Source organism: Benincasa hispida, chromosome 4 (genome assembly GCF_027475165.1).
Source record: "Benincasa hispida cultivar pf3 chromosome 4, pf3_genome.v1.1, whole genome shotgun sequence".
NCBI classification, from domain to species: domain Eukaryota; kingdom Viridiplantae; phylum Streptophyta; class Magnoliopsida; order Cucurbitales; family Cucurbitaceae; genus Benincasa; species Benincasa hispida.
The window spans coordinates 62,098,011-62,112,110 of record NC_143481.1 but is presented as its reverse complement, the minus strand read 5'-3'; positions in this window follow the sequence as shown (position 1 = coordinate 62,112,110).

Genomic DNA, 14,100 nt, shown 5'->3' with positions numbered 1-14,100 from the left:
CTACTTCTGTATGTAGATGATATGACCCTGGTGTCTAAGGATTATTCTGAAATCTGTAATCACAAGAAACAGTTGAGCAGTGAATTTAAGATGAAAGATTTAAGTGAACTGAAAAGGATCCTAGGCATGAATGTAAAAAGAAATAGGGAGAAAGGTTTGTTAACCATTTTGCAGGAGAGTTATGTGTATAAACTGCTTGAGAAGTATAATATGTCTGGTTGTAAGGCAATTTCGACACCCTCAGCATCTCATTTTAGGCTCTCTTCATCTCAGTGTCCTGTTACTAAACAAGTAAAGTTAGAGATGTCTAATATTTCCTATAATGTTGTTGGAAGTATTATGTATTTGATGATTTGTACTAGGTCTGACTTGGGATATGCTATGAGTATGATAAGTAGGTTTATGTCAAATCCTGGGAAGGAGCATTGGAATACAGTTAAATGGGTGCTTCAATATTTGAAAGGTAGTGTCAGTGTATCACTGTGTTTTAGTAGGGATTGTGATAAATCAACACTGTTGAAAGGCTTCACAAATGCAAATTATGTTACAGACCTTTAAAGGAACTCAAAACATAGAGAACCAATGAGCAGAAGTAGATCGTTCCAAACCCCTTTATGAAAGAACATGAACATTTATGGACTAACAGAACGATTATATATCAAGTCTAAATTACAGCATGCTTCAAAAGAATAAACACAAAAGGGATCGAGTGAATATACCTTTGAAGAACTTTTCTTCTAGTGCTCCCTCGATCAATCAACAAAGCGTCCAACAGAACGAACGCGACACAAGCAAACCAATTAACAACACGAATTGTAAGATCCTCGAACCTAATCAAGTAACACTCGATCCTCGACCCTGAAACAACAACTTGACACTACCACGAGGCTACGTTGGTATTCTTGGTGTGAGAATCCAGGAGGTGTGGGCTCTGTATGGATTTGGCAGAGGGAAGGAGGAACTGGACGATCGAGTAAGTGGGAGAAGACAGAAGTCTATCGTTTAGAGTTGGGTACTCGATCGTTTAGCAGCGAGTAGCTATCGTATAGGAAAACTCGATGCTTTTATCGTTTACTCTCTCGAATATGAAAACGATCACTTAATTCGTGTAGCATGTTCCAATCATAAAATGAAAAACCATTTTTTACTTTTAACCCGGTTGCCATAAACTGACTATGACCAACCACTAAGTCGGTTATTGGAGGAAACCGAAATCAATTATCTCATAATTGATTTATTATAAATAAATATAATAACTAATTTATCATATTATATTTATAACTTATAGTTTTAATATCATATCTCATGCAATATATAAACCATAGTTCTTTTTCTCCTTTATGGCATTTAATATAAATCATATTTATATTAATTCCTCCAATTAATGTATCTAATACATCAAATCAATTATATCATATATAATTGAACTAATTTAATTATATCATATATAATCAAATTCCCTCTTGTTAATTTGAACACTTCAAACTAACCCAAAAACCGATTCTCAACATGAATCCATTGAGCTACCAAGAGGACCTTATGGACCTGTACCTTGAAGCTCCAACGGTACATGAATAACTGATTAAACTCTTTAATCACGATATCCACCATTCGTTAACTATCAGACACTCCACTAAAGACTGAAAACTACACTCTTCGCACTACAGATATATTTCTGTGTCCATTGGATATAACCAATCAACAGTATGATGACCCTTCACAAATTGCTCGTAAGTACAATTAGGCCAATTTATCGTTTTGCCCTTGTAGTTACATCTAACTCCTTAAGTACCACTGATTCCTCTAATGAACAATACATCATAGTCCCATTATGAGTAAACCCTTCTCGAGCCAAGAGAAGGTATGGCGCCACATTGTTCGAGCCCCAGAATCAGTCTTTAAGGGAGCAATTTATCTACTAACCCCCTGTTTTGGGGAAGGAGTGAATTTTGTCTTATGTAGTTGAGTTCCCAACTCCTCAATCAAATGAATACTCAAAGTGGTAGGTTTGAGTCGGCAATCTGGCTACTCGCACCCATGCAAATCAAAGAACCACCCTCATAGGCAGGAGTTCACAACTCACTCAGGATTAAGGTCATGTTACCTATGGTCATCCTAGTGAAATGAAAATCTCTATCATGAACGACATTATATAACGAGACTAAATATTTCGTGGTTCGATCTTATACAAACTCCTTTGTATAGAGCATCCCCGCTCGTATGTCTAATACATGAATGGTTAGGATTAGACCATTTGTAAGTCTCTATTGCTTTTGATTTATTCTGCTGATTGTTTGTGCATTCTATTTGGCCATCTAAGTATGGTTAAAACTCTCACAAGAACAACGAACAAAAGAATGTTAAAAAAAAAACTATTATGCTAAACATTCATTTTCAAAACAAAGCATTAACTAGGTATCCAAAGAATTTCAATCCAAGAATATGAAAACTAACCAAACTTAAGTAAATCAAAGTATCCACACTACACAAAAACAAACTGTGCAAAAGAAAATAGGGTATTTTTTATAAATAGAAAAATAACCAAAGTATTTACAATCTATAGCAAAAAAAAGTGTCTCACGAGGTTTCGCTTTTTTTAAAATTTCCTAAAATAATCTTTAAATTTAAACTCCGCACGTGTTTCTTCTTCCTCATCCTCAGCATTCTTCCTCGACCACGACTACGATTTTTTCCTCGATTTTCTTTTTCTATTTTTCCGCACACAACGTTCTTCTTCGTGTTGGGGATGATGCCCTAAACTCTCATGTCTTGTAGTTTGTAAACACAGTTTTGTACGAACGCTTGTGATGTATAATATATATTTTCTTCATTACTTGTCTTTGAACATTGGATGTTTTATTTGCTTTACCACAAACCAAAAAACTAAAATTCTTGGTTGTCATTATGTAACTTAAGCATGTACGTGGTGACATATAAGTGGATCATATCTTAAGTGATAACCAAAATGGTCTGTAGTATGTGAATATAAGAGGGAAACCTTATCTTGGTAACGCTACGGATACGGCCCGCTTTATGGAATAGTTACAAATGTTGTGACGTGCTACAGATGGTCTGATCCTGATCATTCATGTGGGAATATGCGAGTGAGAGCGTCCTATACAAAGAGTTTGTATAAGACCTGACCACGAAGTGTTAATGTTTCGTTATATAATGTCGTTCATGATAGAGACTTCACTTCACTAAGATGACCATAGGTAACATGACCTCAATCCTGAGTGAGTTCGGAACTCCTTCCTTTGAGGATGGTCCTTTGATTTACATGGGTACAAATGGCTAGGTCACAGACTCAAACCTACCAATTTGAGGATTCGTCTGATTTAGGAGCTGGGAACTCAACTACCCAAGATGGAATTCACTTCTTCCCCGAAGAAGGTCGCCAACTCAAACCTATCAATTTAGGGATTCGTCTGATTTGGGAACTGGGAACTCAGCTACACAAGATGGAATTCACTCCTTCCCAAAGTAGAGGTAAGTAGATAGATTGCTCTCTTAAGGGTTGATCCCGGGGTTTGAACGATGTGGCGCCACACACCTTCTTATGGCCCGAGAGATGTCCACACATAGTAGGACTATGTTGTATTGTTCATTAGAGGGATCAGTGGTACTTAAGAAGTTAGATATAACTATAGGGGCAAAATGGTAAATTGGCCTAGTTGTACTTACGAGCATCTGTGAAGGGTTATCGTACTGTTGATTAGTTATATCCGATGGACATAGAAATATATCTAAGGTAAGAAGAATTCAGCTGTCGGTCGTTAGTTGAATATCTGGCAGTTAACAGATGGTGGATCTTGTGGCTAAAGAGTTTAGTCAACTATTTATGTACCGTTGGAGCTTTGAGCCATAGATCCATGAGGTCCCCTTGGTAGCTCAATAGGTTCAAGTTGAGAATCGATTTTTGGGTCAGTTTGAAATGTTCAAAGTGACTAGAGGGAGTTCAATTATATATGATATGATTGAATTAGTTAATTATATATGATATGATTGACTTTATGTATGAGATACATTAATTGGAGGAAAATTGATATAAATATGATTTATATCTAGTGGAGGAGAAAACACTATCATTTATATGTGATATTAAACTATAGGTTATGAATATAATATGATTATATTTATTATTATTAATTGAACAATTATGGTATAATTGGGCCGCCATTTTCTCTGTAACTGTGTGTTAATGGGAGGTTTCAACCAGTTTTTGTAACTAAAGAATAAAATGAAAATTGTTTTCATTTTGCAAAAGATCACGTAATTCGCTCATGCATAGTGTATACTACCCATCACTTAGCTAACCAAGAGACTATACGATAACTCTAAGTTGCTACACGATAGTATACAAGTGGACATCTTTCTAAAGGATTGCCTACGTTTTACTAAACGATCGTCTAACGCTCGAGCGTTTACTAAACAATTGTTTATATGATCGCAACCTATTTTCTACACGATCGTGTACTTCTTCTAAACGATCAAGCAGAGTCTGTACCAATAGACCCTGCCCTTCTTCCACTTACTTGGTCGTTGTATACAATTGATAACTTGTAGAAATACAAGTTATTTATACTGTCTTATCTAGATATTGCGGCCAAAAAAGAATAAATATACGTTGATTGTATGAAAATCAGCTTAGAAATACAATAATTATGAATTATCGCAATTACACATACTAACATCATTAAGATGGAAGAAAAAGATATTTTCACTCTGTTTTGCAGGAAACCAAGTCACCGCTTGCGATTAAGGCTGAAGACGAACTGATTAACGCATCTCTGTCACATTGTGCCCGTCAATCAATACTGAAGAGACGATCAACGCAATGACGGCGCAATGGGACAGTCGATCCAGAGCTGAACTTCAACCGCATGCGATAATAAAAACAACACAGCATGCGAACATCCAACTGAAAGATGCAAGCTGAGCAGTGCAAACGCAGAGGATTGTGACACGTGTACAACTAACGGTTGTGCAGATTTGACAGTCTGATTTCATAACAGAACGAATAATTATTCCTCCATCTTCGGAATTTCCATTAAAAAAAAGTGGGGACCACGAGCAAAGAGTCAAAGCTTTTCACCTATAAATACCCCTATAGAATTCAGAGAAAAATATGCTACTTGAAACGGGGCTAATTGATGCTAGATTATTGAGAGAGGGGTGAGCTGAGTACTGATCGGAAGAAATCCGGGAAGAAAAGAAACAAAGTGGAGAGGTGAGTCTCAGTGCTATTCTGCCAGATCCTCGCCGCGAAGCTCTATACTCAGATCCCTGCTACCGGTTGAGCAAGCCTGAGAGGTAAGCTCATCCTTCCGCACGATCCATCCACACCGGCAAGCAACTTTCCATCCAGATCGGCGTCAAGACGTTGACGGTTATTTGTATTTGTTTCTAACTCTTTTCATCATTGTATTTCATCTCCTTTATCTCTTTATTCACAAAATCATGTATCAGACGCTGAATAGAAATATTGAATGTCTCGATCGTTTCCATCACCACTTTTCTGTCTATTTTCGTTCCTCCATTTGTCGTTTTCTTCATGAAGTCTTCTTAATTCCTTGGTAATTAATATGAATTAAACGAGTGATTTAATCTGTGTTAAAGAGATAACTGCGTTTAGCTAAGGCATGCTAGACGACATCTTCACCTGTGAGAGCAAAAGTGAAGATGCCATTCTGATCTATCGAGAGAAGGTCAGAAGAATGCGTTCACTAAAGCGAGTAGTACTTCCAGACATGGAAGCAACCTTGCATTCATGACGTTCGTCTCTGTTTCACCACAGGTATGTGGGAACGCGGCCGATCACTGAAAGGTGTAAGCCAAGGGAAAAGCGGAACCGTACTTATATTATTAACGCAATTAAGAACTTCCACTGTTTATATTAGTTATCTTTTCTCTTTCTGCTTCACACACAAGACTTGCCACCACATCACACAATCTTTGAATAATCTTCATAGCAACCTTGACCTCAGTATCTTGTATCATGAAACCTATATCTTTTATCATCTTAGCTTAGGTTTATTGTACTTTATTTTATTATCACATTTTATTGCTTTCCTTTACTTTATCGCATATTTTAATACTTGTAACATCATTCTTTTATAAAATTGAAAAACCTGGTTGTATGTATCACAGACATAATGCAATAACCTCAAACAGTCCCTGTGTTCAACCTCGGATCACACCGAGAAACTTGCGGTGGAATTATACTTGGTTCCAACGTAAGGAAACTTGTGACAACGCACAACATACTACAAGAACATTCATTAATAATGCATATCTAGAAGTAGTATCGCATAAATTCCATTCATCTATGCGTTGTATGACATAATAAGATCACATCTTCTAAGCATTGCATTTATTTAAGTGTTACAAATTTATGGAAACATGAGCTTGTAGCAAAGATTAAGTTTATGTCACAACAACGATCTTCAATTCCTCCTCCCCTCTACCAAATTCCAACAGAGCCCACTCTTTGGATTCTTACACTAAGAATACCGAGGGTTCCAAGTGGTGGTGTCATTCCTATCTTTCTGTTCGTGTGGAGGCTATTCGTGAGTAAACGACCGGTGGTTTTGGTGGATAATTGCTTGACGTTCCAGCAAGTGCGAGAGCACTAGTTCGCTTGAAGAGAACGAGATTTTTTGTGGAGAAAAGTTCTTCAACTGGTACGTATCTCTTCTCTATGTTCCGAGCTTGCCCCACAGATGTATTAGAAATGATACCTTGGGGCGGATGTAAAGCTACGACACCACCATTTAGAACCCTCGGTATTCTCAGAGTGAGAATCCAGGAGGTGTGGGCTCTGTTGGATTTGGTAGAGGGTAGGAGGAAGAGACGATCGTTTACCACGACCAAGCAAGTGAGAGATATTAGATGTCTATCATATAGACGATGCTTGATCATTTAGGTAGGGTACACAATTATGTGGTAAAAAGGGCAAGATTGTATAGACGATCGATTAGTAAACGCTCGAGCGCACGATCGTGTAGGAAAAAGCTAGACGATCGTTTAGTAAATCCTATGCGATCGTTTAATAAATCGCACGCGTGTATATGATCATTTAGAAATGCTGAGCTATCGTGTATGCTCTCGGTTTGCTATGCGATAGGAAGTATACACAATTCGGTGAGTGAATATCCAATTCTTTGTAAAATGAAAACAATTTTCATTTTATCCTTCAGTTACGAAAATTGAATGCAACCTCCCACTATCTCATATGGTTACGGAGAAAAAACTGCCACAATTATCCCATAATTGTTAAATCAGAAAATAAATATAATCTTATTATATTTATAACCTATGGTTTAATATCCTATCATATGCAATTTATGAACCATAGTCCTTTTCTCCTCCACTAGATATAAAACATATTTATATCATTTTCCTCCAAATAATGTATCTCATTCATCATGTCAACTATATCATATATAATTGACCAGTTCAATCGTATCATATATAATCGAACTCCTTCTTGTCAATTTGAACACTTCAAACAGACCCAAAAAATGATTCTCAACTTTAATCCATTGAGCTACCAAGGGGACCTTATGGACCTATGACTCGAAGCTTCAATGGTACGTGAATAGCTGACTAAACTATTAACCCACGAGATCCACCATCCGTTAACTGTCAGGCATTCTACTAAAGATCGACAACTGCACTCTTCTCACCACAGATATATTTCTGTGTCCATTGGATATAACCAATCTAGTACAATAACTCTTCACAGATACTCATACGTACAGTTGGGCTAATTTACCATTTTGCCCCTGTAATTACATCTAACTCCTTAAGTACCACTGATCCCTTTAATAAACAATACAACATAGTCCTACTATGTCTGGACACCTCTCGAGCCGTGAGAAGATGTGTGGAGCCACATCGTTCAAGCCCTAGAATCAGCTCTTAAGGGAGCAATCTATCTACTTACCCCTGCTTTGGGGAATGAGTGAATTCCATCTTGTGTAGCCGAGTTCCCAAGTCACAAATCAGATGAATCCCAAAAGTGGTAGGTTTGAGTCGGCGATCTGGCCACTCGCACCCATGCAAATCAAAGGACTACCTTCAAAGGAAGGAGTTCCTAACTCACTCGGGATTAAGGTCAAGTTACCTATGGTCATCCTAGTGAAGTGAAGTCTCTGTCATGAACGGTGTTATATGACGAGACTATAACAGTTCGTGGTCCGGTCTTATACAAACTTCTTTGTGTAGAACGCTCCCACTAGCATGTCTCCACATGAATGATTAGGATCATACCATCTGTAGGAAGTCAGAAGACTTGTAACTATTCTACAAAATGGGCCACATCTGTAGCGTTATCAGGATAAGGTTTCCCTCCTATATCCATATACTACAGATCATTTTGGTTATCACTTAAGACATGATCCATCTGTATGTTTCTATATACATGCTTAAGTTACAAACGATAACCAGGGATCTTAGTTTATTGGTTTGTGGTATAGCAATTAAAACATCCAATGTTCCATAGACAAAAGTGAAGAAAAAATATCATATATTATTACATCATAAGTATTTGTTCAAAACTGTGTTTACAAACTATTAGACCTAATGAGAGTTTAGGGCATCATCCCCAACAATCTCCCACTTGTCCTAAAGCGAGAGGGGTGTATAAAAAGCTAGTACAAAATAATAAACTAGGGCATTAAGTGTGAACTCTAAGCCCTAATTTCTCTACTTGTATATGTTCCCTATTGAGACCAGTGTGGTGAGTAGGTTGATGTGAGAATTAATGTGTAATTGTAGGGAAAAGGGTGAAAAGCTAGAATAAAAGTTTAAGTTTGAAAGTTTGACTCTTGGGTGAAGCTAGAAAAATTGGCTAAGTGTAACACATGCATTGGAAGCCAAAGTGTGGCCGAGAAAAGAAAAGCTATACGTAGACAAGGTATGCGGAAGCCAAGTTTTGAGAGGTTGGCATGCATGCAGCAGCTTCAGATGTGCGTGAGCGTGGGCGCTGGGCGTTGAAGGTGCGCGTGCGGACAATTGTGTAGCTATGGGAGGCATTAAGCGATGCGTTAGACGAACGTGTACCTATGTGCGGTGCTAGACGATGCGAAGTGATGCGCTAGATGATAACACTATACGATGGACGATAGCGCTACACAATGAGGCGATGGCACTACATGATCAGCATCAGTGCTGGACAATGGCGTTACACGATAGGTGTGAACACTAGACGATGGACGTGATGTGTTAGACGATAGGCGTCAGCGCTACATAATGAGCGACCGTAAGAATTAAGAGATGAGCGATAGTTAGAGCTACGCGATGAGCGACAGCAAGAGCTACGCAATGAGTGACAGCAAGAGCTACGCGATGAGCGACAACGAGAGCTACACGATGTGTGGCAGCGGAGCTATACGATAGGTTATGTTCTACACGATGAGTGAGAGCGAGATCGTTGGGTGATAAGCATCAGTGAGAGATCAGTGAACGATGAGCTACACGATGGGCGGTGAGCTAAAGGATTGTAGAATGCATGAATCAGTCTTAACCATCGATTAAAGGCACCATCTGTCCTAAGCACCGGATTTAACTTCATTTAAGCTGGAGGTGTCATGCTAAGCTTTAATGGTAAGCGGTGGAAAGCAGTATAAAAGGGGAGACTGAACTTTAAATGATCAGTTTGATCATTGCCTCCGTGCAAATTAAGGGATCTTGGTGTCATTGGAAAGCTCTGAGAGTCTACTTTTAGAGGCGATACTATCAAAAGAAGTTCTCACCGGAATAAGGCCAAAAAGGGAAAAAGTGGCTAGAGGTTCTGTTTTCAGGTGAATCCGGGCCATTAATAAAGAATTGAGTCTCCAGGACAAACCATAAGAATTTTGAAGCTGAAATTTTAAGGTAAGATTCCTGAGATAATTCTAAACAGATTTATAGAAGAACATTTCTTGAGATGAGCTCTATAATTTGAGTTATAAATTCCATAAATTGAATATGGAATTTCATGAACAAGCAGGCAGCTGCTTGAGTTGAGTAAGCTGGCAGCTCGAAGTAAAAAGCTCGAACAGACTAATGGTTGAGTATTCCTATGCATTGGACATGCTGTGTGGGCTGAGGAGAGCTTGGATTAAAGTCTTGGATGCATAAGCAGTCTTGTGGACGACCATGTGTTGGTTGCACAAATGGGAAGCGTTTGTGAGGCGGTTGGAATCAGTGCAAGAGCCAAAGTCTCAAAGAAATTTCTAAGTGCTAAACCTACAATAAGGTATGTGTTGAGTGAACGTTTTCTAGAGAAAGGCTAAATGCAAATCTTATTTGAAAGCTAGTCTCAAAAGGGAGACCAATGCTAGTAACTAAATATATGCTTTTGGTGTCCATAGGATTGACACCAGTGTTTGAAGCCTATCGACCCTTGAGGAATAGTCCTAAAAGTTGTGAGTGACTAAATATTTACAATATTTTAAAGAAACCATGTTTTAAGAAAGATTATTCTCATGCTAGCTAGTTTTACAAAGTACTTTCCAAGCAAACTATGAGTGACATTTTAAACGCATGCCATGAATGAAAGTTTATCGAAAAACTATTTATGTGTTTTTAAATACACAAAGCATGCATTAGTACCTTTTAAACATGTTTTCTATGCATGTTGCTTTACATGCTTTAAAGAGAAATTCATAGTATAACTAGTTTTACTTGAAGCTCGATACTGAGGGACATTTGAGAAGGCATCCGAGCAGCTCAATACTGAGGGACATTTGAGAAGGTACCTAAGCAGAAGTTGAAGCAAATCGGAAGCGAGATTTCCATGAGCAGCAGAAGAAAGATTATTCCAAATCACAATCATGAATGAACAATACATTTACAATCGACCTTAAACAAGCGGTTATACAATTAAAATGCAGAAATTACAACATGAACAACAAATGAACAAGGAAGAACTTTATGAACATTTATCACCTCGTCTCCACATTCCTTGCTCACGAACACTCAAACAACAGCAACCTTGAATGCTCGATCTACACGACTACAACACAGCATGAACTCTTCGCGCTTGTCCTCAACGATCGCCTTGGTCACGAACTCCTCAGCAACAGCACGAACGACCTCCAGAAAACCTCGACGGTGTCGAGTTGAGTCTGACACCACCAACAAGGCTACCTTGGTATTCTCGGTGTGAGAATCCAGAGGGTTGGCTCTGTTCGGACTTGGTATGAGGTAGATGAAGAAGGAAATACCGATCGTGTACACGACTGAGAAAGTGGGAGATGGCAGAGACCTATTGTATAGGTCGATGCCCAATCGTTTAAATAAAGCTAAGCGATCGTATAGAAAAATTTATGCGATTGTTTAGCTCATCGTTTAGCTCGGTCTGTCGCTTACAGACTCTACACGATCGTTTACTTTGGGTCAGCAATCGTCTAGCAAAACTATGCGATCGTTTAGTAAATACTGCACAATCTTTTAGCTCTACGCTGCATGATCGTTTAGCTCGCCCAACCGTCGTTTAGTAAATCTGTATTTACTTGATGACTACGTGAATTTCTTTTGTGCGGATAGAAAACTCAAAACTTTTTCAATCGTTTGTAAAACTTCTTTTGAAAATAGGAAAACCATTTTCCTTTTAAACTCACGGTTACCATGATCCAATAACCACTCACTACTTTGGTTATTTAAAAGAAAAAGAATTAATTATCCAATAATTAATATTATTATAAATATAAATGATAACCAACATATTATACTATATTTATAACCTATAGTTTTACTATTTCATCTCATGAAATATATAAACCATAGTTCTTTTTCAATTCCATGGTACTTAATGTAAATCTAATTTACATCAATCCTCCACTCGATGTATCTCATACATCAAACTGATTATATCATATATAATCAATATACCTCTTGTCAATTTTAACATTTCAAATCAACACCAAGAACTGATCGTCAACTGAATCCATTGAGTTACCAAGGGGACCTCATGGACTTGTAGCTCAAAGCTTCAATGGTACGTGAATAACTGACTAAACTCTTTAGTCACGGGATCCACCATCCGATAACCGCCAGGCACTTCACTAAAGATCGACAACTGAACTCTCCTTACCACAGATATATTATATGTCCATCTTAACCAATGAGCAGTGCGATAACCCTTCACAGTTCGCTCGTAAGTACAACTGGGCCAATAACCATTATGCCCCTGTAGTTACATTTGTCTCCTTAAGTACCACTGATCCCTCTAATAAACATAAGTCATAGTCCTACTATGATGAGTCTTCTCTTCCAAAGAAAAGTTGTGGCCATTATGTTCAAGCCCCGGAATCAGCCCTTAAGGGAGCAATCTCTCTACTTATCCTTGCTTCAGGAAAGAAGTGAATTCCATCTTGTGGATTGAGTTCCCAACTCCCAGATTAGACAAGTCCCTAAAAAGGTAGGCATATTATGTTGGCAATCTGGCCACTCTTACCCATACTAATCAAAGGATTGCCCTCAAAGGCAGGAGTTCCCAAAACACTCAGGATTGAGGTCGTGCCACCTATGGTCGTTTAGGTGAGATGTAAGTCTCTAGTATCAACGACGTTATATACAGAGTCTAATCATCTCGTGATCCAGGTTTTATACAAATCTTTGTATAGGACACCCCCACTCCACGTCTCCACATGAATGGTCAAGATCAACCATCTGTAGTAGTTTACAACACTTGCAAACCTCTACAAAGCGGGTCGTATCCGTAGTGTCACAAGGATCAAGTATCCCACCTTAATCCTTATACTACAGATCTATTTAGGTTATCACTTAAGGCATGATCCACTTGTATATCACATATATATGCTTAAGTTCATATAAGATAACCTAGGAGATTTTTTTATTGGATGTGAGCAAATGCTAGAATTAAATAACACTTATTTTATTCATTGAACAATGTGTATCTTTACAAAACAACGAGGTTCCGGGAGAATTAAGACACCAATCCCAACAACTTTATCAAAGATATGATGGTACTTAGTTATAATCACATGTACGTAGATAGTTTTAAGTCAGAGATTGAACAAAAGGGTTCTCTCTTGACTAAGTCAGAGATTGAGCAAAAAGGTTCTCTCTTAAGTAAGCAATTGACGTTGGGATTTAATCACAATAGGGTTATTATCAACTAAGTAACAATTTAATGTTTTATGATGAAAACAGCTTTACATGTTTTATGCTTGGAAAATGTTTATATTTCAGTACAAGGTTACTGTAAAGATTTATATTTTAGTATGATCTCTTTATTGAGACTTATGCATGAGAATTAGTTTTCTTTCTTAAGTCACTCACTGGGCTAGCAAGCTCACTCTGTTTTCAAATGTTTTCTTTCCCCAAGGTAGCAGTCAAATCCTCATAAGATAGCTCTGCATCTACTCTGCCACTCAAAGATAAAAGTTACTATAATCAGTCTGTTAGGTGGTTACTATAAATGTTGTACACATGTTATAGTTGTTCATGTAGGGACTAAGATTTTGGGTATTGGGACTTATGACACTTGTAATGTAATTTCTATAAATGTTTTGTGTTTAATACATAATGTTTTTGGCCATCGAGGCAGCCATTGTGTTTGAGATCATATTGGTATTAGATTATTTTCGCTAGAGTTAATAGGTAGTAAGTGTCAGCAAAAGGGTTGATAATTGTTGCAGTCATGTCTTTTCCTAGGTTAAGAGAGTAGTCTGGGAGGAGGTGTGACAGATTGGTATCAGAGCATAAGATTTTGGGTGAAAGAGAAAATATATGCAATAGATTAAGTCCCAGACTGAGGAGAGGAATGTTAACCTACCAGAGGAGGCCCTGAAGTTAGACATGACCCAAATCCGAAGGGGAAGAGAGGTAGAGACCCATTAGGGCAAAAGATGACTTCTAAAAATGAGTCGAGTACCCCACGGGTAAGTGCAGATCCCCAAATGGAGGATCGAATATTTGATAGAATCGCCTAGAGATTGGTGGCAAGTGTAAGATCGATTCAGATAAATCTAAAGAAGAAATTCGACGTTGAGAGGCTGAAAGTTTTAGGTGCCATGACGTTCAACGGAGCCACAAATTCAGTAGATTTTGAAGTCTGGTTGGACTTGAGGACCATAAGGTCGAGTT